The sequence below is a fragment of the Pristiophorus japonicus genome, chromosome Y, assembly GCF_044704955.1.
Source record: "Pristiophorus japonicus isolate sPriJap1 chromosome Y, sPriJap1.hap1, whole genome shotgun sequence".
NCBI lineage: Eukaryota > Metazoa > Chordata > Chondrichthyes > Pristiophoridae > Pristiophorus > Pristiophorus japonicus.
In genome coordinates, this window is record NC_092011.1 from 34357223 (window position 1) to 34385103 (window position 27881).

Genomic DNA, 27881 nt, shown 5'->3' on the forward strand with positions numbered 1-27881 from the left:
ATTTAGCAGGATCTTGCACTAGAGCGGGGGCAGAGGAGAATACCAGGATGTTGCACTGCAGAGTGAATAGATGAGATATACAAGAATGATGCAATAAAGGGGGCACAAATTTGATTGAACAGGATCTTGTACTAGGGTGTATAGAGAGGATATTTAACTGGATATTGCACTAGAGAGTTTTAAGTGGAGATTTACCAGAATGTTAGATTGCAGAGGGTACAGAGGAGATTTGCATGGCTGTTGCACTACAGACAGTATAGAGGTGATTTAGAAGGATGTTGCACTGGAGAGGGTACAGAGGAGATTTTCCAGGATGTTGCACTGGACAGGGTACAGAGGAGATTTACAACGATGCTGCACTGGAGCGGGTATAGAGGGGATTTACCAGGTTGTTGCACTGGAGAGTTTACAGATGAGATTTACGAGGACGTTTCACTGCAGAGGGTAGAGGGGAGATTTACAAGACTGCTGCACTGAAGGGAGTACAGAGAAGATTTCACAGGATGTTGCACTGCAGAGGGTACAGAGGAGATTTACCAGGATGTTGCACTTGACAGGCTTGAAAGGAGATTTACCACAATGTTGCACCGGAGCGGGTTTAAAGGGGATTTACCAGGTTGTTGCACTGGAGAGGTTACAGACGAACTTTACCAGGATGTTGCACTGGTGAGGGTATACAGTGATTTACCAGGATGTTGCACTGGCGAGGACACGGAAGCGATTTACCAGGATGTTACACTAGAGAGGGGAAAGAGAACATTTACCAGGATATTGTTGTGGAGAGGGTACAGAAGAGATTTGCCACGATGTTGCACCGACAGCATGCTTAGGATGTTTATGAGGATGTTGCTCGGCAGAGCATGCATACGTGCTTTACAGGGATGTTGCACTGCAGATGGTACAGAGGAGAATTACAAAAAAGTTGCACTTAATTGAGTGCAGAGTAGATTTAACAGGATTTTGCACTGGAGAGTGTACAGTGGATATTTACGAGGATGTTGTACTGGAGAGAGTACATAGGATATTTAACTGGATATTGCACTTGAGAAGGTGCAGAGGAGATTGACCAGAATGTTACACTGCAGTGGGTAGAGAGGTGATTTACAAGGATGTTACACTAGAGAGTGTAGATAGCAGATTTATAATGATGTTGCACTGGCGAAGGTACAGAGGAGATTTAAAAGGACGTTGTGCAAGAGAGGTTGCAGAGGAGATTTACCAGGATGTTGCCCTGGAGAGGTTGCAGAGGAGATTAGCAGGATGTTGCACTAGTAAGGGTGTAGAGGAGATTTATCAGGATGTTGCACTGCAGAGTGTGCAGATGTGATTTACAAGGATGTTGCACTGGAGAGTGTACAGATGAGATTTACCTGGATGTGGCACTGGAGGTGTACCGAGGAGATTTACCAGGATATTGCACTAGACAGGGTACAAAGGAGATTTACCAGGATGCTGCATTGCATAGTGTGCAGAGAGATTTACCAGGATGTTGCAGTGGAGAGGTTACAGAGGAGATCAGCAGGATGTTGCACTAGAGAGGGTGCAGAGGAGATTTATTAGGATGTTGCACTGCAGAGCGTGCAGAGGTGATTTATAAGGATGTTGCACTGGAGAGTGTAAAGATGAGATTTACCAGTATGTGGCATTGGAGCGGTACCGAGAAGGGTCATCAGGATATTGCCCTAGACAGGGTACAGAAGAGATTTACCAAGATGCTACACTGTAGATTGTGCAGAGGAGATTTACCAGGATGTGGCATTGGAGGTTTACAGAGGTGATTTACCAGGATATTGCTCTGGCGAGAGTACAGAACTGATTTACCAGGATGTTACACTATAGAGGGTATAGATGAGATTTACCAGGATGTTTCACTGGAGAGGGTATAGAAGAGATTTGCCACGATGTTGCACTGGAAAGGGTAAAGAGGAGATTTACCAGGATGTTGCAGTATAGAGAGTATAGGTTAGATTTACCAGAATTTAGCACTAGAGTGGGTGCAGAGGAGACTTACAAGGATGTTGCACTAGATAGAATGCAGAGAAGATTTACCAGGATGTTGCACTGGAGCGGGTACAGATGAGATTTACCAGGTTGTTGCACTAGACGGGTACAGAGGAGATTTAGCAGGATGTTGCACTAGAGCGTGTGCAGAGTAGAATACCAGGATGTTACACTGCAGAGAGTATAGAGGAGATATACCAGAATGATGCACTAGATGGGGCACAAATTTGATTTAACAGGATCTTGTACTAGAGAATGTAGAGAGGATATTTATTAGGACATTGCACTAGAGAGGTTTAAGAGACTTACCAGGATGTTAGACTGCAGAGGGTACAGAGGAGATTTACAATGTTGTTGCACTAGTGATGGTATAGAGGCGATTTTGCAGGATGTTGCACTGGAGAGGGTACAGAGGAGATTTACCAGGATGTTGCATTGGACAGGCTACAGAGGAGATTTACCACGATGTTGCACCGGAGCAGGTTTAGTTTGGATTTACCAGGTTGTTGCACTGGAGAGGTTACAGAGGAGATTAGCAGGATGTTGCACTAGAGAGGGTGTAGAGGAGATTTATCAGGATGTTTCACTGCAGAGTGTGCAGAGGTGATTTACAAGGATGTTGCACTAGAGAGTGTACAGATGAGATTTACCAGGATGTGGCTCTGGAGGGGTACCGTGGAGATTTACCAGGATATTGCACTAGACAGGGTACAGAGGAGGTTTACCAGGATGCTGCACTGTAGAGTGTGCAGAGGAGATTTACCAGGATGTTGCATTGGAAACGGTACAGAGGTGATTTACCAGGATGTTGCTCTGGCGAGGGTATGGAAGAGATTTACCAGGATGTTACACTAGAGAGGGTACAGAGGAAATTTACCAGGATGTTGCAATGAAGAGCGTAACGATGAGTTTAGCCACGATGTTGCGCTGGAACGTGTAGAGAGGAGATTCACCAGGATGTAGTATTGTAGAGAGTACAGGTTTGATTTAGCAGAATATTGCACTTGAGTGGGTGCAGAGGTGATTTACAAAGATGTTGCACTAGAGAGGATGCAGTGGAGATTTACCAGGATGTTGCACTAGAGAGGGAACAGAGGAGATTTATCAGGATGTTGCACCAGAGAGGATAATTGCGAGATTTCATGGAATGTGGCCCTGGGAGGATACCGAAGAGATTCAGCAGAGTGTTCAACCAGACAGCGTAGAGAGGAGATTTACCAGAATGTTGCATTAGTGAGGGTACAGAGGAAATTTGACAGGATATTGCAGGTAGGTTACAACGGAGATTTACCAGGATGTTGCCGGGAGAGAGTGCAAAGGACATTTACAATAATGTTGCACTGGCGGAGGTACAGAGGAGATTTACCACGATATTGTACTAGACAGTGAACAGAGAGATATAGCAGGATGTTGTACTATAGAAGTTACAGCGGAGATTTACGAAGATGTTGCACTGGAGATGTTACAGAGGTGATTTTCCAGGATGTTGCACCAGAGCAGGTAGAGAGGAGACTTACCAGCATGTAGCTCTGGAGAGGGTACAGGGGAGATATTCCAAGATGTTGCACTGGAAATAATACAGAGGAGATTTACCAGGATGTTGCCTGGAGAGGGTACAGAAGTGATTCTCGTGCTTGATGCACCAGAGCGGTACAGATGAGATTTAACAGGTTGATGCACTAAAGAGTGTACAGAAGAGATTTACCATGATGTTGCACTAGAGAGGGTGCAGAGGTGATTTACCAGGATGTCGCACTGCAGAGAATACCGAGGAGATTGATAAAAATGTTGCACTGGCGAAGGTACAGAGGAGATTTAACAGGATGTTGCGCTAGAGAGGATGCAGAGGAGATTTACTATGTGGTTGCCCTGGAGGGGTTTCCGAGGAGATTTACTAGGATATTGCACTAGACAAAGTACCCAGAGATATAGCATGATGTTGTACTAGAGAAGTTAAAGCAGAGATTTACCAAGATGCTGTACTGGAGAGGGTACAGAGGTGATTTACCAGGATGTTGCATAGAGCAGATATAGAGGAGATTTACCAGCATGTTGCACTGTAGAGGTAAATCGCCACTGCACCCTCTCTAGAGCATCATCCTGGAAAATCTCCTCTGTACCTTCTCTAGTGCAACATTTTTGTCAATCTCCTCTGTACTCTCTGCAGTGCAACATCCTGGTAAATCTCCTCTGTACATTCTTTAGTGCATCAACCTGGTAAATATCAGATGTACCGCTGCGGTGCAACAAGCAGGAAAATCAATTATGTGCCCTCTCCAGTGCAACATACTGGTAAATGTACTCTGTAGCTTGTCTAGAGCAATATCCTGGTAAATCTCAGCTGTACCCAGTCCAGGGCAACATCCTGGTAAATCTCCTCTGTATTTTTTCCAGTGCAACTAGAGAGTGTACAGTTGAGATTTAACAGGATGTTCCATTAGGGAGGATACAGAGGTGATTTACCTGTATGTTGCACTAGAGAGTGTACATTTGAGATTTAACAGGATGTTCCACAAGGGAGGATATAGAGAAGATTTAGCAGGATGTTGCACTGGAGAGGGTACAGAGGAGTTTTACCAGGATGTTGCACCGGCAGCATGCTTAGGAAGTTTATCAGGAGTTGCTCTGCACGGGAGCGGGTATAGAGGCGATTTACCAGGTTGTTGCACTGGAGAGGTTACAGTGGAGATTTACGTGAATGTTTCACTGCAGAGGGTACAGAGGAGATTTACAAGACTGTTGCAATGAAGGGAGTACAGAGGAGATGTAACAGGATGTTACACTGCAGAGGGTACAGAGGAGATTTACAAGGAAGATGAACATGAGAGGGTACAGAGGAGATTTACCAGGAGCTTGCACTGAAGAGATTACACAGGAGAGTTACCAAGATGATGCAATGGAGTGTGTGCAGAGGTGATTCAACAGGATGTTACACAGTAGAAGGTACAGAAGTGATTTAACAGGATGTTGCAATAGAGAGGGTATAGAGCATAATTACCAGGATGATACACTGGAAAGGGTACCGACGAGATTTACCAGCATGTTGCACTGGAGAGGGTACAGAGGAGTTTTAACAGGAGATTGCACTAGCGAGGGTGTAGAGGAGATTTACCACTATGTTGCACTACGGCGTGTGGAGAGGAGATTCATCACGATGCTGCACAGCCGAGTTAAAGAGGAGATTTATTTGGATGTTACATTGGAGAGGGTAGAGAGGAGATTTATCAGGTTGTTGCACTGGCGAGGGTACAGAGGCGATTCAACAGGATGTTGAAGTGGAGAGGTTGCAGAGGAGATTTACCAGGATGTTGCACTGTAGAGGGTACAGAGGAGATTAAAAAAAAATTGCACAAGAGAAGGTACAGAGGAGATTTTCCAGGATGATGCTCTAGAGAAGGTGCAGTGGCGATTTACCAGGAGGTTGCACTGGAGAAGGTACAGAGGTGATTTACCAGGATGTTGCACTAGAGAGTGTACAGAGGAGATTGAAGAGGATGTTCCACTAGGGAGGATACAGAGAAGATTTAGCAGGATGTTGCACTGGAGAGGGTACAGAGGAGATTTACCAGGATGTTGCAACGACAGCATGCTTAGGAGGTTTATGCGGATGTGCTCTGCAGAGCGTGCAAAGGTGCTTTACAAGGATGATGCACTGCAGATGTTACATTTACAAAAATGTTGCACTTGATGGAGTGCAGAGGAGATGTAATAGGATTTTGCACTGGAGAGTGTAGAGTGGATATTTACCAGGATGTTGTACTGGAGAGTGTACAGAGGCTATTTAACAGGATATTGCACTTGAGAAGGTGCAGAGGAGATTTAGTTGAATGTTGCACCGCAGAGGGTAGAGAGGAGATTTACAAGGATGTTGCACTAGAGAGTGTACAAAGGTGATTTACCAGGATGTTGCACTGGAGAGTGCACAAAGGTGATTTACGAGGATGTTGCACTGGCGAAGGAACAGAGGAGATTTAACAGGACGTTGTGGTAGAGAGGATGCAGAGGAGATTTACCAAGATGTTGCAGTGGAGATGTTACAGAGGAGATTAGCAGGATGATGCACTAGAGAGGGAGTAGAGGAGATTTACCACCATGTTGCACCGGAGCGGGTATAGCGGAGATTTACCAAGTTGTCGCACTGGAGAGGTTACAGAGGAGATTTACCAGGATATTACACTGCGTAGTGTACAGAGGAGATTTACACGACTGTTGCACTGAAGGGAGTAAAGAGGTGATTTAACTGGATGTTGCACTGCAGAGGGTAGAGGTGTTTTTTACAAGGATGATGCACTAGAGAGGGTAGAGAGAAGATTTACCAGGATCTTGTACTGGAGAGAGTACAAATTAATGTTATCAAGATGATACAATGGAGAGGGTGCAGAGGAGATTTAATAGGATGTTGCACAGTGGAAGTTACAGAAGTGATTTAACAGGATGTTGCACTAGAGAGGATTCAGAGGAAATTTACCAGGATGTTGCACTGGTGAGGTTACAGAGGAGATTTACAGGTATGTTGCACTAGAGAGAGTGCAGAGGAGTTTTACCAGAATGTTGCATTGGAGAGTTTACAGAGTGAATAACCAGGCTGTTGCACTGGAAAGGTCACAGAGGTGATTTACCAGAATGTTGCACTGGCGAGGGCACGGAAGCGATTTACCAGGATGTTACACTAGAGAGGTTAAAGAGGAGATTTACCAGGATTTTGCCGTGGAGAGGGTACAGATGAGATTTGCAACGATGTTGCACTGGAAAGGGTAAATAGGTGATTTACAAGGATGTTGCACTGTAGTTTGTACAGGGTAGATATACTAAAATATTGCACTGGAGAGGGTGCAGAGGAGATTTACTAGGTTGTTGCGCTAGAGAGGATGTAGAGGAGATTTACGAGGATGTTACACTTGAGAGGGTACAGAGGAGAGTTACCAGAATGTTGCACCAGAGAGAATACAGACGAGATTTAGTAGGATGTGGCCCTGGGACGATACAGAGTAGATTCACCAGAGTGTTCCACCAGACAGGGTACAGAGGAGATTTACCAGAATGTTGCACTAGTGAGGGTACAGAGGAAATTTAACAGGATATTGCAGCTAATTTACAACGGAGATTTACCAGGATGTTGCAGGGAGAGAGTGCAAATTACATTTAAAAGGATGTTGCACTGGCGAAGGTACAGAGGAGATTTAACAGAATGTTGCATTAGAGAGGATGCAGAGCAGATTTACTAGGTAGTTGCCCTGGAGGGATGTTGCACTGGAGAGGGTAGAGTGGGATTTTTCTGCTTGTAGCAGCAGAACGGTACAAATGAGATTTACCAGGTTGATGCAGTAAAGAATGTACTGCGGAAATTTACCAGGATGTTGCACTAGAGAGGATACAGAGGAAATTTAACAGGATGTTCCACTAGAGAGGTTACCGAGAAGATTTAGCAGGATGATGCACTGGAGAGATTACGGAGGAGATTTACCAGGATGATGCACCGAGAGCGTGCAGAGGAGGTTTATCAGGATGTTGCTCTGAAGAGCATGCAGAGATGCTTTACAAGGATGTTGCACTGCAGCTGGTACAGAGGAGATTTTAAAAAATTTTCACTAGAGGGAATACAGAGGGGATTTAACAGGATTTTGAACTTGAGAGTGTAAAGAGGATATTTACCAGGATGTTGTACTGGATGTTTACAGAGGATATTTAACAGGATATTGCACTTGAGAGGGTGCAGAGGAGATTTACCAGCATGTTGCACTTAGAGGGTAGAGAGGAGATTTAAAAAGATTTTGTGCTAGAGAAGTTAGAAAGGAGAATTACCATTGATGTTGCACTGGTGAAGTAACAGAGGAGATTCAACAGGTTGTTGTACTAGAGAGAATTCAGAGGAGATTTACCAGGATGTTGCACCGAGAGTGCAACATCCAGGTAAATCTCTTCTGTACCCTCTCCAGTGAAACATCCTGGTAAATCTTCTCTGTAGCCTCTCTAGTGGAACTTCCTGGTAAATCTCCTCTGTACACTCTCCAGAGCAACATCCTGATAAATCTCTTCTGCAAACTCTCCACTTCAACATTCTGTTGAATCTCCTCTGTAACCTCGCCAGTGAAACAACGTGATAAATCATATCTCTACCCTCTCCAATGTAACATCCTAAAAAATCTCCTCTTTACCCTCGGCAGTGCAGCATCGTGTTCAATCTCCTCTCCACACGCTGCAGTGTAACATCCTGGTAAATCTCCTCTACACCCTCTCTAGTGCAATATCCTGTTGGAACTCCTCTGTACCCTCTCTAGTGCAACATGCTGGTAAATCTCGTTGGTACCCTTTCCAGTATAACATCCTGGTAATTCTGCTCTGCACTTTCTCTGGTGCAACATCCTGGTAAATCTTCTCTGCATCCTCTCTAGTGCAACATCCTATTAAATCTCATCAGCAACCTCTCTAGTGCAATATTTTGGTAAATCCCCCCTGTACTCTCTACAGTGCAACATCCTGCTAAATCTCCTCTTTTCCATTTCGAGTGCAACATTGTAGTAATTCTCTTCTGTACAGAGTGTATAGAGATGAATCACCAGGATGTTGCACTGGAAAGGGTACAGAGGAGATTTACCAGGATTTAACACTAGAGATGGTACAGAGGGGATTTACCAGGATGTTGCACTGAAGAGGGTACAGAAGAGAATTACTACAATCTTGCACTCGAAAGGGTGAAGAGGAGATTTACCAGGATGTTGCACTGTAGAGAGTACAGGGGAGATTTACCAGAATATTGCACTAGAGAGGTTGCGAGGAAATTTAGTAGGATGTTGCACTAGAGAGGATGCAGAGGAGATCTACCAGGATGTTGCACCAGAGAAGGTACAGAGAAGAATTACCAGGATGTTACACTGGAAAGGGTACCGACAAGATTTACCAGCATGTTGCACTGGAGAGGGTACAGAGGAGTTTTAACAGGATATAGTACTAGAGAGGTTGTAGAGGAGATTTACTAGGATGTTGCACTGCAGCGTGTGGAGAGGAGATTTATCACGATGCTGCACTGCCGAGGGTAAAGAGGAGATTTATTAGGATGTTACATTGGAGAGGGTAGAGATGTGATTTATCACTTTGATGTATTGGCGAGGGTACAGAGGAGATTCAACAGGATGTTGAAGTGGAGAGATTGCAGAGGAGATTTACCAGGATGTTGAACTGGAGATTGTACAGAGGAGATTTACCAAGAAGTTCCACTAGAGAGGATACAGAGAAGATTTACCAGGATGTTTCACTGGAGAGGGTACAGAAGTGATTTACCTGGATGTTGCACCGAGAGTGTGCAGAGGAGATTTAGCAGGATGTTGTACTGGAGAGGGTACAGCAGAGATTTACCAGGTTGTTGCACTAGAGGGGGTACAGAGGAGATTTACCAGGATATTGAACTAATGAGGGTGCAGTGGAGATTTACCAGGATATGGCCCTGGGAGAGTACAGAGTATCTTCACCAGGATGTTGCACTAGACAGGGTACAGTGGATATTTAGCGGAATGTTGCACTGGTGCGGGTACAGAAGAGATTTATCAGGATGTTAGAGTGGAGGTGTTACAGAGGATATTTACCAGGATATCGCACCGGAGATGTTATGGGGGAAATTTACCAGGATGTTGCACTGGAAAAATAGACAGGATATTTACCAGGATGTTGCAATGCAGTGTGTATAGAGGAGAATTACCAGGATGTTGCATTGGAGGGGGTACAGAGGATATTTAGCAGGATATTGGACAAGACATGGTACATAGGAGATTTACCAGGATTTTGTACTTGAGAAGTTACAGTGGAGATTTACAAGGATGTTGCACTGGCGAGATTTCTGAGGTGATTTATCAGGATGTTGCAATGGAGCGGGTATAGATGAGATTTACCAGGTTGTTGCACTAGAGCGGGTACAGAGGAGATTTAGCAGAATGTTGCACTAGAGCGGGTGCAGAGGAGAATACCAGGATGTTGCACTGCAGTGTGAATAGAGGAGATATACAAGAATGATGCAATAAAGGACGCACAAATTTGATTGAACAGGATCTTGTACTAGAGTATATAGAGAGGATATTGAACTGGATATTGCACTAGAGAGTTTTAAGAGGAGATTTACCAGAATGTTAGATTGCAGAGGGTACAGAGGAGATTTACAAGACTGCTGCACTGAAGGGAGTACAGAGGTGATTTAGAAGGATGTTGCACTGGAGAGGGTACAGAGGAGATTTTCCAGGACGTTGCACTGGACAGGATACAGAGGAGATGTACAACAACGTTGCACCGGAGCGGGTATAGAGAGGATTTACCAGGTTGTTGCACTGGAGAGTTTACAGAGGAGATTTACGAGGATGTTTCACTGCAGAGGGTACAGAGGAAATTTACAAGACTGCTGCACTGAAGGGAGTACAGAGAAGATTTCACAGGATGTTGCACTGCAGAGGGTACAGAGGAGATTTACCAGGATGTTGCACTGGACAGGCTACAGAGGAGATTTACCACGTTATTGCACCGGAGCGGGTTTACAGGGGATTTACCAGGTTGTTGCACTGGAGAGGTTACAGAGGAGATTAACCAGGATATTACACTGCGTAATGTACAGAGGAGATTTATAAGACTGTTGAACTGAAGGGAGTACAGAGGAGATTTAACAGGATGTTGCACTGAAGAGGGTACAGAGGAGATTTACAAGGAAGATGCACTATAGAAGGTACAGATAAGATTTACCAGGATCTTGCACTGGAGAGAGTAAAAAGGAGTATTACCAAGATGACACAATGTAGAGGGTGCAGAGGAGATTTAACAGGATCTTGCACAGCGGAAGTTACAAAAGAGATTTAACAGGACGTTGCACTAGAGAGGATTCAGAGGAACTTTACCAAGATGTTGCACTGGTGAGGGTACACAGTGATTTACCAGGATGTTGCAATGGCGAGGGCACGGAAGCGATTTACCAGGATGTTACACTAGAGAGGGGAAAGAGAACATTTACCAGGATATTGCTGTGGAGAGGGTACATAAGAGATTTGACACGATAAATGCACTCGAAAGGGTAAAGAGGTGATTTACCATGATGATGCACTAGAGAGGGTACAAAGAAGATTTAGCAGGATGTTGCACTGACAGCATGCTTAGGATGTTTATGAGGATGTTGCTCTGCAGAGCATGCATAGGTGATTTACAAGGATGTTGCACTGCAGATGGTACAGAGGAGAATTACAAAAAAGTTGCACTTAATTGAGCGCTGAGGAGATTTAACAGGATTTTGCACTGGAGAGTGTACAGTGGGTATTTACGAGGATGTTGTACTGGAGAGATTACAGACGATATTTAACTGGATATTGCACTTGAGAAGGTGCAGAGGAGATTGAGCAGAATGTTACACTGCAGTGGGTAGAGAGGTGATTTACAAGGATGTTGCACTAGAAAGTGTAGAAAGGAGATTTACAATGATGTTGCACTGTCGAAGGTACAGAGCAGATTTAAAAGGACGTTGTGCAAGAGAGGATGCAGAGGAGATTTACCAGGATGTTGCACTGGAGAGGTTACAGAGGAGGTTAGCAGGATGTTGCACTATAGAGGGTACAGATGAGATTTACCAGGATGTTTCACTGGAGAGGGTACAGAAGAGATTTGCCACGATGTTGCACTGGAAAGGGTAAAGAGGAGATTTACCAGGATGTTGCAGTATAGAGAGTACAGGTTAGATTTACCAGAATATAGCACTAGAGTGGGTGCAGAGGAGATTTACAAGGATGTTACACTAGAGAAAATGCAGAGGATATTTACCAGGATGTTGCACTGGAGCGAGTACAGATGAGGTTTACCAGGTTGTTGCACTAGAGCGGGCACAGAGGAGATTTAGCAGGATGTTGCACTAGAGCGGGTGCAGAGTAGAATACCACGATGTTGCACTGCAGAGAGTATAGAGGAGATATACAAGAATAATGCACTAGAGGGGGCACAAATTTGATTTAACAGGATTTTGTACTAGAGAATTTAGAGAGGATATTTAACAGGATATTGCACTAGAGAGATTTAAGAGACTTACGAGGATGTTAGACTGCAGAGGGTACAGAGGAGATTTACAATGTTGTTGCACAAGAGACGGTATAGAGGTGATTTATCAGGATGTTGCACTGGAGAGGGTACAGAGGAGATTTACCAGGATGTTGCACTGGACAGGTTACAGAGGAGATTTACCACGATGTTGCACCGGAGCGGGTTTAGAGGGGATTTACCAGGTTGTTGCACTGGAGAGGTTACAGAGGAGATTTACCAGGATATTACACTGCGTAGTGTACAGAGGAGATTTACAAGACTGCTGAACTGAAGGGAGTACAGAGGAGATTTAACAGGATGTTGCACTGAAGAGGGTACAGAGGAGATTTACAATGATGATGCACTAGAGAGGGAACAGAGAAGATTTACCAGGATCTTGCACTGGAGAGAGTAAAAAGGAGTTTTACCAAGATGACAAAATGTAGAGGGTGCAGAGGAGGTTTAACAGGATCTTGCACAGTGGAAGTTACAGAAGATATTTAACAGGAGGTTGCACTAGAGAGGATTCAGAGGAACTTTACCAGGACGTTGCACTGGTGAGGGTACACAGTGATTTACCTGGATGTTGTACTGGCGAGGGCATGGAAGCGATTTACCAGGATGTTACACTAGAGAGGGGAAAGAGAACATTTACCAGGATATTGCTGTGGTGAGGGTACAGAAGAGATTTGCCACGATGTTGCACTGGAAAGGGTAAAGAGGTGATTTACCATGATGATGCACTGTAGAGAGTACAGGGTAGATTTACCATAATATTGCACTAGAGAGGGTGCAGAAGAGATTTACTAGGATGTTGCACTAGAGAAGATGCAGAGGAGATTTACCAGGATGTTGCACTAGAGAGGGTACAGAGAAGATTTAGCAGGATGTTGTACTGGAGAGGGTACAGAGGAGATTTACCAGGCTGTTGCACCGACAGCATGCTTAGGATGTTTATGAGGATGTTGCTCTGCAGAGCATGCATAGGTGCTTTACAAGGATGTTGCACTGCAGATGGTACAGAGGAGATTTACAAAAAAGTTGCACTTAATTGAGTGCAGAGGAGATTTAACAGGATTTTGCACTGGAGAGTGTACATTGGATATTTACGAGGATGTTGTACTGGAGAGAGTACAGAGGATATTTAACTGGATATTGCACTTGAGAAGGTGCAGAGGAGATTCACCAGAATGTTACCCTGCAGTGGGTAGAGATGTGATTTACAAGGATGTTGCACTAGAGAGTGTAGAAAGGAGATTTACAATGATGTTGCACTTTCGAAGGTACAGAGGAGATTTAAAAGGACGTTGTGCAAGAGAGGATACAGTGGATATTTACGAGGATGTTGTACTGGAGAGAGTACAGAGGATATTTAACTGGATATTGCACTTGAGAAGGTGCAGAGGAGATTCACCAGAATGTTACCCTGCAGTGGGTAGATATGTGATTTACAAGGATGTTGCACTAGAGAGTGTAGAAAGGAGATTTACAATGATGTTGCACTGGTGAAGGTACAGAGGAGATTTAAAAGGACGTTGTGCAAGAGAGGATGCAGAGGAGATTTACCAGGATGTTGCACTGGAGAGGTTACAGAGGAGATTAGCAGGATGTTGCACTAGAGAGGGTGTAGAGGAGATTTATCAGGATGTTGCACAGCAGAGTGTGCAGAGGTGATTTACAAGGATGTTGCACTGGAGAGTGCACAGATGAAATTTACCAGGATGCGGCACTGGAGGGGTACCGAGGAGATTTACCAGGATATTGCACTAGACAGGGTACAGAGGAGATTTACCAGGATGCTGCACTGTAGAGTGTGCAGAGGACATTTACCAGGATGTTGCAGTGGAGAGGTTACAGAGGAGATTAGCAGGATGTTGCACTAGAGATGGTGCAGAGGAGATTTATTAGGATGTTGCACTGCAGAGCGTGCAGGGTTGATTTATAAGGATGTTGCACTGGAGAGTGTAAAGATGAGATTTACCAGTATGTGGCACTGGAGGGGTACCGAGGAGAGTCATCAGGATGTTGCCCTAGTCAGGGTACAGAGGAGATTTACCAAGATGCTACACTGTAGAGTGTGCAGAGGAGATTTACCAGAATGTGGCATTGGAGGTGAACAGAAGTGATTTACCAGGATATTGCTCTGGCGAGAGTACGGAATTGATTTACCAGGATGTTACACTAGAGAGGGTACAGATGAGATTTACCAGGATGTTTCACTGGAGAGGGTACAGAAGAGATTTGCCACGATGTTGCACTGGAAAGGGTAAAGAGGAGATTTACCAGGATGTTGCAGAATAGAGACTACAGGTTAGATTTACCCGAATATAGCACTAGAGTGGGTGCAGAGGAGATTTACAAGGATGTTGCACTAGACAGAATGCAGAGGAGATTTACCAGGATGTTGCACTGGAGCTTGTACAGATGAGATTTACCAGGTTGTTGCACTAGAGCGGGTACAGAGGAGATTTAGCAGGATGTTGCACTAGAGCGGGTGCAGAGTAGAATACCAGGATATTGCACTGCAGAGAGTATAGAGGAGATATACAAGAATAATGCACTAGAGGGGGCACAAATTTGATGTAACAGGATCTTGTACTAGAGAATGTAGAGAGGATATTTAACAGGATATTGCACTAGAGAGGTTTAAGAGACTTACCAGGATGTTAGACTGCAGAGGGTACAGAGGAGATTTACAATGTAGTTGCACTAGAGACGGTATAGAGGTGATTTATCAGGATGTTGCACTGGAGAGGGTACAGAGGAGATTTACCAGGATGTTGCACTGGACAGGTTACAGAGGAGATTTACCACGATGTTGCACCGGAGCGGATTTAGAGGGGATTTACCAGGTTGTTGCACTGGAGAGGTTACAGAGGAGATTTACCAGGATATTACACTGCGTAGTGTACAGAGGAGATTTACAAGACTGTTGAACTGAAGGGAGTACAGAGGAGATTTAACAGGATGTTGCACTGAAGAGGGTACAGAGGAGATTTACAAGGATGATGCACTAGAGAGGGTACAGAGAAGATTTACCAGGATCTTGCACTGGAGAGTGTAAAAAGGAGTTATACCAAGATGACACAATGTAGAGTGTGCAGAGGAGATTTAACAGGATCTTGCACAGTGGAAGTTACAGAAGAGATTTAACAGGATGTTGCACTAGAGAGTGGAAAGATAACATTTACCAGGATATTGCTATGGAGAGGGTACAGAAGAGATTTGCCACGATGTTGCACTGGAAAGGGTAAAAAGGTGATTTACCATGATGTTGCACTGTAGAGAGTACAGGGTAGATTTAACAAAATATTGCACTAGAGACGGTGCAGAGGAGATTTTCTAGGATGTTGTACTAGAGAGGATACAGAGGAGATTTACCAGGATGTTGCACTAGAAAGGGTACAGAGGAGATGTAGCAGGATGTTGCACTGGAGAGGGTACAGAGGAGATTTACCAGGATGTTGCACCGACAACATGCTTAGGATGTTTATGAGGATGTTGCTCTGCAGAGCATGCATAGGTGCTTTACAAGGATGCTGCACTGCAGATGGTACAGAGGAGATTTCCAAAAAAGTTGCACTTAATTGAGTGCTGAGGAGATTTAAGAGGATTTTGCACTGGAGAGTGTACAGTGGATATTTACGAGGATGTTGTACTGGAGAGAGTACAGATGATATTTAACTGGATATTGCACTTGAGAAGGTGCAGAGGAGTTTCACCAGAATGCTACACTGCAGTGGGTAGAGAGGTGATTTACAAGGATGTTGCACTAGAGAGTGTAGAAAGGAGATTTACAATGATGTTGCACTGGCGAAAGTACAGAGGAGATTTAAAAGGACGTTGTGCAAGAGAGGATGCAGAGGAGATTTACCAGGATGTTGCACTGGAGAGGGTACAGAGGAGATTAGCAGGATGTTGCACTAGAGAGGGTGTAGAGGAGATTTATCAGGATGTTGCACTGCAGAGTGTGCAGAGGTGATTTACAAGGATGTTGCACTGGAGAGTGTAAAGGTGAGATTTACCAGGATGTGGCACTGGAGGGGTACCGAGGAGATTTACCAGGATATTGCACTAGACAGGGTTCAGAGGAGATTTACCAGGATGCTGCAATGTAGAGTGTGCAGAGGAGATTTACCAGGATGTTGCATTGGAAAGGGTACAGAGGTGGTTTACCAGGATGTTGCTCTGGCGAGGGTATGGAAGAGATTTACCAGGATGTTACACTAGAGAGGATTCAGAGGAAATTTGCCAGGATGTTGCAATGAAGAGCGTAAAGAAGAGTCTGGCCACGATGTTGCACTGGAACGTGTAGAGAGGAGTTTGACCAGGATGTTGCATTGTAGAGAGTACAGGTTAGATTTAGCAGAATATTGCACTAGAGTGGGTGCAGAGGTGATTTACAAAGATGTTGCACTAGAGAGGATGCAGAGGAGATTTACCAGGATGTTGCACTAGAGAGGGTACAGAGGAGATTTACCAGGATGTTGCATCAGGGAGGATAATTGCGAGATTTCATAGAATGTGGCCCTGGGAGGATACAGAAGAGATTCAGCAGAGTGTTCAACCAGACAGGGTAGAGAGGAGATTTACCAGAATGTTGCACTAGTGAGGGTACAGAGGAAATTTGACAGGATATTGCAGATAGGTTACAACGGAGATTTACCAGGATGTTGCCGGGAGAGACTGCATAGGACATTTAAAAGAATGTTGCACTGGCGGAGGTACAGAGGAGATTTACCAGGATATTGTACTAGACAGTGAACAGAGAGATATAGCAGGATGTTTACTATAGAAGTTACAGTGGAGAATTACGAAGATGTTGGACTGGAGATGTTACAGAGGTGATTTTCCAGGATTTGTACCAGAGCAGGTAGAGAGGAGACTTACCAGCATGTAGCTCTGGAGAGGGTACAGGGGAGATTTTCCAAGATGTTGCACTGGAAGTAATACAGAGGAGATTTACCAGGATGTTGCCCTGGAGCGGGTACAGATGGGATTTACCGGGATATTGCACTAGACAGGGTGCAGAGGAGATTTATCAGGATGTTCTATTTGACAAGTTACAGCGGATATTTACCACGATGTTGCCCTTGAGAGGGTACAGAAGTGATTCTCGTGCTTGATGCACCATAGCGGTACAGATGAAATTTAACAGGTTGATGCACTAAAGAGTGTACAGGGGAGATTTACCAGGATGTTGCCCTAGAGAGGGTGCAGAGGTGATTTACCAGGATGTCGCACTGCAGAGGATACCGAGGAGATTGATAAAAATGTTGCACTGGCGAAGGTACAGAGGAATTTAACAGGATGTTGCGCTAGAGAGGATGCAGAGGAGATTTGCTATGTAGTTGCCCTGGAGGGGTTACCGAGGAGATTTACTAGGATATTGCACTAGACAATGTACCCAGAGATATAGCAGGATGTTGTACTAGAGAAGTTACAGCAGAAATTTACCAAGATGCTGTACTGCAGAGGTTACAGAGGAGATTTACCAGCATGTTGCACTGTAGAGGTAAATCGCCACTGCACCCTCTCTAGAGCATCATCCTGTAAAATCTCGTCTGTACCTTCTCTAGTGCAATATTTTTGTCAATCTCCTCTGTACCCTCTGCAGTGCGACATCCTGGTAAATATCCTCTGCACTCTCTTTAGTGCTACATCCTGGTAAATCTCCTCTGTACATTCTTTAGTGCATCAACCTGGTAAATATCATCTGTACCGCTCCGGTGCAACAAGCAGGAAAATCACTTATGTGCCCTCTCCAGTGCAACATACTGGTAAATGTCCTCTGTAGCTTGTCTAGAGCAATATCCTGATAAATCTCAGCTGTACCCGCTCCAGCGCAACATCCTGGTAAATCTCCTCTGTATTTTTTCCAGTGCAACTAGAGAGTATACAGTTGAGATTTAACAGGATGTTCCACTAGGGAGGATACAGAGGTAATTTACCAGTATGTTGCACTAGAGAGTGTATATTTGAGATTTAACAGGATGTTCCACAAGGGAAGATACAGAGAAGATTTAGCAGGATGTTGCACTGGAGAGGGTACAGAGGAGTTTTACCAGGATGTTGCACCGGCAGCATGCTTAGGAAGTTTATCAGGATGTTGCTCTGCACGGGAGCGGGTATAGAGGCGATTTACCAGGTTGTTGCACTGGAGAGGTTACAGTGGAGATTGACGAGAATGTTTCACTGCAGAGGGTAGAGAGGAGATTTACAAGACTGTTGCAATGAAGAGAGTACAGAGGAGATGTAACAGGATGTTACACTGCAGAGGGTACAGAGGAGATTTACAAGGAAGATGCACATGAAAGGGTACAGAGGAGATTTACCAGGAGCTTGCACTGAAGAGATTACAGAGGAGAGTTGCCAAGATGATGCAATGGAGTGTGTGCAGAGGAGATTCAACAGGATGTTACACAGTAGAAGGTACAGAAGTGATTTAACAGGATGTTACACTAGAGAGGGTATAGAGCATAATTACCAGGATGTTACACTGGAAAGGGTACCGACGAGATTTACCAGCATGTTGCACTGGAGAGGGTACAGAGGAGTTTTACCAGGATGTTGCACCGGCAGCATGCTTAGAAAGTTTATCAGGATGTTGCTCTGCACGGGAGCGGGTATAGAGGCGATTTACCAGGTTGTTGCACTGGAGAGGTTACAGTGGAGATTGACGAGAATGTTTCACTGCAGAGGGTAGAGAGGAGATTTACAAGACTGTTGCAATGAAGAGAGTACAGAGGAGATGTAACAGGATGTTACACTGCAGAGGGTACAGAGGAGATTTACAAGGAAGATGCACATGAAAGGGTACAGAGGAGATTTACCAGGAGCTTGCACTGAAGAGATTACAGAGGAGAGTTACCAAGATGATGCAATGGAGTGTGTGCAGAGGAGATTCAACAGGATGTTACACAGTAGAAGGTACAGAAGTGATTTAACAGGATGTTACACTAGAGAGGGTATAGAGCATAATTACCAGGATGTTACACTGGAAAGGGTACCGACGAGATTTACCAGCATGTTGCACTGGAGAGGGTACAGAGGAGCTTTAACAGGATATTGCACTAGCGAGGGTGTAGAGGAGATTTACCAGTATGTTGCACTACGGCGTGTGGAGAGGAGATTCATCACGATGCTGCACAGCCGAGTTAAAGAGGAGATTTATTTGGATGTTACATTGGAGAGGGTAGAGAGGAGATTCATCAGTTTGTTGCACTGGCGAGGGTACAGAGGAGATTCAACAGGATGTTGAAGTGGAGAGGTTGCAGAGGAGATTTACCAGGATGTTGCACTGTAGAGGGTACAGAGGAGATTAAAAAAAATTGCACTAGAGAAGGTACAGAGGAGATTTTAAAGAATGATGCTCTAGAGAGGTTGCAGTGGCGATTTACCAGGAGGTTGCACTGGAGAAGGTACAGAGGTGATTTACCAGGATGTTGCACTAGAGCGTGTACAGAGGAGATTGAAGAGGATGTTCCACTAGGGAGGATACAGAGAAGATTTAGCAGGATGTTGCACTGGAGAGGGTACAGAGGAGATTTACCAGGATGTTGCAACGACAGCATGCTTAGGAGGTTTATGAGGATGTTGCTCTGCAGAGCGTGCAAAGGTGCTTTACAAGGATGATGCACTGCAGATGGTACATTTACAAAAATGTTGCACTTGATGGAGTGCAGAGGAGATTTAATTGGATTTTGCACTGGAGAGTGTACAGTGGATATTTACCAGGATGTTGTACTGGAGAGTGTACAGAGGCTATTTAACAGGATATTGCACTTGAGAAGGTGCAGAGGAGATTTAGTAGAATGTTGCACCGTAGAGGGTAGAGAGGAGATTTACAAGGATGTTGCACTAGAGAATGTACAAAGGTGATTTACCAGGATGTTGCACTGGCGAAGGAACAGAGTATATTTAACAGGACTTTGTTGAAGAGAGGATGCAGAGGAGATTTACCAAGATGTTGCAGTGGAGATGTTACAGTCGAAATTAGCAGGATGATGCACTAGAGAGGGAGTAGAGGAGATTTACCACGATGTTGCACCGGAGCGGGTATAGCGGAGATTTACCAAGTTGTTGCACTGGAGAGGTTACAGAGGAGATTTACCAGGATATTGCACTGCGTAGTGTACAGAGGAGATTTACAAGACTGTTGCACTGAAGGGAGTACAGAGTAGTTTTAACAGGATGTTGCACTGGAGAGGGTACAGAGGAGATTTACAAGACAGTTGCACTGAAGGGAGTACAGAGGTGATTTAACTGGATGTTGCACTGCAGAGGGTAGAGATGATTTTTCAAGGATGATGCACTAGAGAGGGTACAGAGAAGATTTACCAGGAACTTGTACTGGAGAGAGTACAAAGGAATTTTACCAAGATTAGACAATGGAGAGGGTGCAGAGGAGATTTAACAGGATGTTGCACTAGAGAGCGTACAGAGAAGATTTAGCAGGATGTTGCACTGGAGAGGGTACAGAGGTGATTTACCAGGATGTTGCACCGACAGCATGCTTAGGATGTTTATGAGGATGTTGTTCTGCAGAGCATGCATAGGTGCTTTACAAGGATGTTGCACTGCAGATGGTACAGAGGAGATTTACAAAAAAGATGCACTTAATTGAGTGCTGAGTAGATTTAACAGGATTTTGCACTGGATAGTGTACAGTGGATATTTACGAGGATGTTGTACTGGAGAGAGTACAGATGATATTTAACTGGATATTGCACTTGAGAAGGTGCAGAGGAGATTCGCCTGAATGTTACCCTGCTATGGGTAGAGAGGTGATTTACAAGGATGTTGCACTAGAGAGTGTAGAAAGGAGATTTACAATGATGTTGCACTGGCAAAGGTACAGAGAAGATTTAAAAGGACGTTGTTCAAGAGAGGATGCAGAGGAGATTTACCAGGCTGTTGCACTGGAGAGGTTACAGAGGAGATTAGCAGGATGTTGCACTAGAGACGGTGTAGAGGAGATTTATCAGGATGTTGCACAGCAGAGTGTGCAGAGGTGATTTACATGGATGTTGCACTGGAGAGTTTACAGATGAGATTTACCAGGATGTGGCACTGGAGGGGTACCGAGGGGATTTACCAGGATATTGCACTAGACTGGGTACAGAGGAGATTTACCAGGATGCTGCACTGTAGAGTGTGCAGAGGAGATTTACCAGGATGTTGCAGTGGAGAGGTTACAGAGGAGATTAGCAAGATGTTGCACTAGAGAGGGTGCAGAGGAGATTTATTATAATGTTGCACTGCAAAGCGTGCAGGGGTGATTTATAAGGACTTTGCACTGGAGAGTGTAAAGAGGAGATTTACCAGTATGTGGCATTGGAGGGGAACCGAGGAGAGTCATCAGGATATTGTCCTAGTCAGGGTACAGAGGAGATTTACCAAGCTGCTACACTGTAGAGTGTGCAGAGGAGATTTACCAGAATGTGGCATTGGAGGTGTACAGAAGTGATTTACCAGGATATTGCTCTGGCGAGAGTACGGAACTGATTTACCAGGATGTTACACTAGAGAGGGTACAGATGAGATTTACCAGGATGTTTCACTGGAGAGGGTACAGAAGAGATTTGCCACGATGTTGCACTGGAAAGGGTAAAGAGGAGATTTACCAGGATGTTGCAGTATAGAGACTACAATTTAGATTTACCAGAATATAGCACTAGAGTGGGTGCAGAGGAGATTTACAAGGATGTTGCAATAGAGGGAATGGAGAGGAGATTTACCAGGATGTTGCACTGGAGCGGGTACAGATGAGATTTACCAGGATGTTGCAATAGAGGGGGTACAGAGGAGATTTAGCAGGATGTTGCACTAGAGCGGGTGCAGAGTAGAATACCAGGATGTTGCACTGCAGAGAGTATACAGGAGATATACAAGAATAATGCACTAGAGGGGGCACAAATTTGATTTAACAGGATCTTGTACTAGATAATGTAGAGAGGATATTTAACAGCATATTGCACTAGAGAGGTTTAAGAGACTTACCAGGATGTTAGACTGCAGAGGGTACAGAGGAGCTTTAAAATGTTGTTGCACAAGAGACGGTATAGAGGTGATTTAGCAGGATGTTGCATTGGAGAGGGTACAGAGGAGATTTACCAGGATGTTGCACTGGACAGGCTACAGAGGAGATTTACCACGATGTAGCACCGGAGCGGGTTTACAGGGGATTTACCAGGTTGTTGCACTGGAGAGGTTACAGAGGAGATTTATCAGGATATTACACTGCGTAGTGTACAGGGGAGATTTACAAGACTGTTGAACTGAAGGGAGTACAGAGGAGATTTAACAGGATGTTGCACTGAAGAGGGTACAGAGGAGATTTACAAGGATGATGCACTAGAGAGGGTACAGAGAAGATTTACCAGGATCTTGCACTGGAGAGAGTAAAAAGGAGTTTTACCAAGATGACACAATGTAGAGGGTGCAGAGGAGATTTAACAGGATCTTGCACAGTGGAAGTTACAGAAGAGATTTAACAGGATGTTGCACTAGAGAGTATTCAGAGGAACTTTACCAGGATGTTGCACTGGTGAGGGTACACAATGATTTACCAGGATGTTGCAATGGCGAGGGCACGGAAGCGATTTACCAGGATGTTACACTAGAGAGGGGAAAGAGAACATTTACCAGGATATTGCTGTGGAGAGGGTACAGAAGAGATTTGCCACGATGTTGCACTGGAAAGGGTAAAGAGGTGATTTACCATGATGTTACTCTGTAGAGAGTACAGGGTAGATTTACCAAAATATTGCACTAGAGAGGGTGCAGAGGAGATTTACCAGGATGTTGCACTAGAGCGTGTACAGAGAAGATTTAGCAGGATGTTGCACTGGAGAGGATACTGAAGAGATTTACCAGGATGTTGCACTAGAGACGGGAAAGATAACATTTACCAGGATATTGCTGTGGAGAGGGTACAGAAGAGATTTGCCACGATGTTGCACTGGAAAGGGTAAAAAGGTGATTTACCATGATGTTGCACTGTAGAGAGTACAGGGTAGATTTACCAAAATATTGCACTAGAGAGGGTGCAGAGGAGATTTTCTAGGATGTTGTACTAGAGAGGATACAGAGGAGATTTACCAGGATGTTGCACTAGAAAGGGTACAGAGGAGATGTAGCAGGATGTTGCACTGGAGAGGGTACAGAGGAGATTTACCAGGATGTTGCACCGACAGCATGCTTAGGATGTTTATGAGGATGTTGCTCTGCAGAGCATGCATAGGTGCTTTACAAGGATGCTGCACTGCAGATGGTACAGAGGAGATTTCCAAAAAAGTTGCACTTAATTGAGTGCTGAGGAGATTTAAGAGGATTTTGCACTGGAGAGTGTACAGTGGATATTTACGAGGATGTTGTACTGGAGAGAGTACAGATGATATTTAACTGGATATTGCACTTGAGAAGGTGCAGAGGAGTTTCACCAGAATGCTACACTGCAGTGGGTAGAGAGGTGATTTACAAGGATGTTGCACTAGAGAGTGTAGAAAGGAGATTTACAATGATGTTGCACTGGCGAAAGTACAGAGGAGATTTAAAAGGACGTTGTGCAAGAGAGGATGCAGAGGAGATTTACCAGGATGTTGCACTGGAGAGGTTACAGAGGAGATTAGCAGGATGTTGCACTAGAGAGGGTGTAGAGGAGATTTATCAGGATGTTGCACTGCAGAGTGTGCAGAGGTGATTTACAAGGATGTTGCACTGGAGAGTGTAAAGATGAGATTTACCAGGATGTGGCACTGGAGGGGTACCGAGGAGATTTACCAGGATATTGCACTAGACAGGGTTCAGAGGAGATTTACCAGGATGCTGCAATGTAGAGTGTGCAGAGGAGATTTACCAGGATGTTGCATTGGAAAGGGTACAGAGGTGGTTTACCAGGATGTTGCTCTGGCGAGGGTACGGAAGAGATTTACCAGGATGTTACACTAGAGAGGATACAGAGGAAATTTGCCAGGATGTTGCAATGAAGAGCGTAAAGAAGAGTGTGGCCACGATGTTGCACTGGAACGTGTAGAGAGGAGTTTGACCAGGATGTTGCATTGTAGAGAGTACAGGTTAGATTTAGCAGAATATTGCACTAGAGTGGGTGCAGAGGTGATTTACAAAGATGTTGCACTAGAGAGGATGCAGAGGAGATTTACCAGGATGTTGCACTAGAGAGGGTACAGAGGAGATTCACCAGGATGTTGCATCAGGGAGGATAATTGCGAGATTTCATAGAATGTGGCCCTGGGAGGATACAGAAGAGATTCAGCAGAGTGTTCAACCAGACAGGGTAGAGAGGAGATTTACCAGAATGTTGCACTAGTGAGGGTACAGAGGAAATTTGACAGGATATTGCAGATAGGTTACAACGGAGATTTACCAGGATGTTGCCGGGAGAGACTGCATAGGACATTTAAAAGAATGTTGCACTGGCGGAGGTACAGAGGAGATTTACCAGGATATTGTACTAGACAGTGAACAGAGAGATATAGCAGGATGTTTACTATAGAAGTTACAGTGGAGAATTACGAAGATGTTGGACTGGAGATGTTACAGAGGTGATTTTCCAGGATTTGTACCAGAGCAGGTAGAGAGGAGACTTACCAGCATGTAGCTCTGGAGAGGGTACAGGGGAGATTTTCCAAGATGTTGCACTGGAAATAATACAGAGGAGATTTACCAGGATGTTGCCCTGGAGCGGGTACAGATGGGATTTACCGGGATATTGCACTAGACAGGGTGCAGAGGAGATTTATCAGGATGTTCTATTTGACAAGTTACAGCGGATATTTACCACGATGTTGCCCTTGAGAGGGTACAGAAGTGATTCTCGTGCTTGATGCACCATAGCGGTACAGATGAGATTTAACAGGTTGATGCACTAAAGAGTGTACAGGGGAGATTTACCAGGATGTTGCCCTAGAGAGGGTGCAGAGGTGATTTACCAGGATGTCGCACTGCAGAGGATACCGAGGAGATTGATAAAAATGTTGCACTGGCGAAGGTACAGAGGAATTTAACAGGATGTTGCGCTAGAGAGGATGCAGAGGAGATTTGCTATGTAGTTGCCCTGGATGGGTTACCGAGGAGATTTACTAGGATATTGCGCTAGACAATGTACCCAGAGATATAGCAGGATGTTGTACTAGATAAGTTACAGCAGAAATTTACCAAGATGCTGTACTGCAGAGGGTACAGAGGAGATTTACCAGCATGTTGCACTGTAGAGGTAAATCGCCACTGCACCCTCTCTAGAGCAACATCCTGTAAAATCTCGTCTGTACCTTCTCTAGTGCAATATTTTTGTCAATCTCCTCTGTACCCTCTGCAGTGCGACATCCTGGTAAATATCCTCTGCACTCTCTTTAGTGCTACATCCTGGTAAATCTCCTCTGTACCTTCTTTAGTGCATCAACCTGGTAAATATCATCTGTACCGCTCCGGTGCAACAAGCAGGAAAATCACTTATGTGCCCTCTCCAGTGCAACATACTGGTAAATGTCCTCTGTAGCTTGTCTAGAGCAATATCCTGATAAATCTCAGCTGTACCCGCTCCAGCGCAACATCCTGGTAAATCTCCTCTGTATTTTTTCCAGTGCAACTAGAGAGTGTACAGTTGAGATTTAACAGGATGTTCCACTAGGGAGGATACAGACGTAATTTACCAGTATGTTGCACTAGAGAGTGTATATTTGAGATTTAACAGGATGTTCCACAAGGGAAGATACAGAGAAGATTTAGCAGGATGTTGCACTGGAGAGGGTACAGAGGAGTTTTATCAGGATGTTGCACCGGCAGCATGCTTAGAAAGTTTATCAGGATGTTGCTCTGCACGGGAGCGGGTATAGAGGCGATTTACCAGGTTGTTGCACTGGAGAGGTTACAGTGGAGATTGACGAGAATGTTTCACTGCAGAGGGTAGAGAGGAGATTTACAAGACTGTTGCAATGAAGGGAGTACAGAGGAGATGTAACAGGATGTTACACTGCAGAGGGTACAGAGGAGATTTACAAGGAAGATGCACATGAAAGGGTACAGAGGAGATTTACCAGGAGCTTGCACTGAAGAGATTACAGAGGAGAGTTACCAAGATGATGCAATGGAGTGTGTGCAGAGGAGATTCAACAGGATGTTACACAGTAGAAGGTACAGAAGTGATTTAACAGGATGTTACACTAGAGAGGGTATAGAGCATAATTACCAGGATGTTACACTGGAAAGGGTACCGACGAGATTTACCAGCATGTTGCACTGGAGAGGGTACAGAGGAGTTTTAACAGGATATTGCACTAGCGAGGGTGTAGAGGAGATTTACCAGTATGTTGCACTACGGCGTGTGGAGAGGAGATTCATCACGATGCTGCACAGCCGAGTTAAAGAGGAGATTTATTTGGATGTTACATTGGAGAGGGTAGAGAGGAGATTCATCAGTTTGTTGCACTGGCGAGGGTACAGAGGAGATTCAACAGGATGTTGAAGTGGAGAGGTTGCAGAGGAGATTTACCAGGATGTTGCACTGTAGAGGGTACAGAGGAGATTAAAAAAAATTGCACTAGAGAAGGTACAGAGGAGATTTTAAAGAATGATGCTCTAGAGAGGGTGCAGTGGCGATTTACCAGGAGGTTGCACTGGAGAAGGTACAGAGGTGATTTACCAGGATGTTGCACTAGAGCGTGTACAGAGGAGATTGAAGAGGATGTTCCACTAGGGAGGATACAGAGAAGATTTAGCAGGATGTTGCACTGGAGAGGGTACAGAGGAGATTTACCAGGATGTTGCAACGACAGCATGCTTAGGAGGTTTATGAGGATGTTGCTCTGCAGAGCGTGCAAAGGTGCTTTACAAGGATGATGCACTGCAGATGGTACATTTACAAAAATGTTGCACTTGATGGAGTGCAGAGGAGATTTCATTGGATTTTGCACTGGAGAGTGTAAAGTGGATATTTACCAGGATGTTGTACTGGAGAGTGTACAGAGGCTATTTAACAGGATATTGCACTTGAGAAGGTGCAGAGGAGATTTAGTAGAATGTTGCACCGTAGAGGGTAGAGAGGAGATTTACAAGGATGTTGCACTAGAGAATGTACAAAGGTGATTTACCAGGATGTTGCACTGGCGAAGGAACAGAGTATATTTAACAGGACTTTGTTGAAGAGAGGATGCAGAGGAGATTTACCAAGATGTTGCAGTGGAGATGTTACAGACGAGATTAGCAGGATGATGCACTAGAGAGGGAGTAGAGGAGATTTACCACGATGTTGCACCGGAGCGAGTATAGCGGAGATTTACCAAGTTGTTGCACTGGAGAGGTTAGAGAGGAGATTTACCAGGATATTGCACTGCGTAGTGTACAGAGGAGATTTACAAGACTGTTGCACTGAAGGGAGTACAGAGTAGTTTTAACAGGATGTTGCACTGGAGAGGGTACAGAGGAGATTTACAAGACAGTTGCACTGAAGGGAGTACAGAGGTGATTTAACTGGATGTTGCACTGCAGAGGGTAGAGATGATTTTTCAAGGATGATGCACTAGAGAGGGTACAGAGAAGATTTACCAGGAAATTGTACTGGAGAGAGTACAAAGGAATTTTACCAAGATTAGACAATGGAGAGGGTGCAGAGGAGATTTAACAGGATGTTGCACTAGAGAGCGTACAGAGAAGATTTAGCAGGATGTTGCACTGGAGAGGGTACAGAGGTGATTTACCAGGATGTTGCACCGACAGCATGCTTAGGATGTTTATGAGGATGTTGTTCTGCAGAGCATGCATAGGTGCTTTACAAGGATGTTGCACTGCAGATGGTACAGAGGAGATTTACAAAAAAGATGCACTTAATT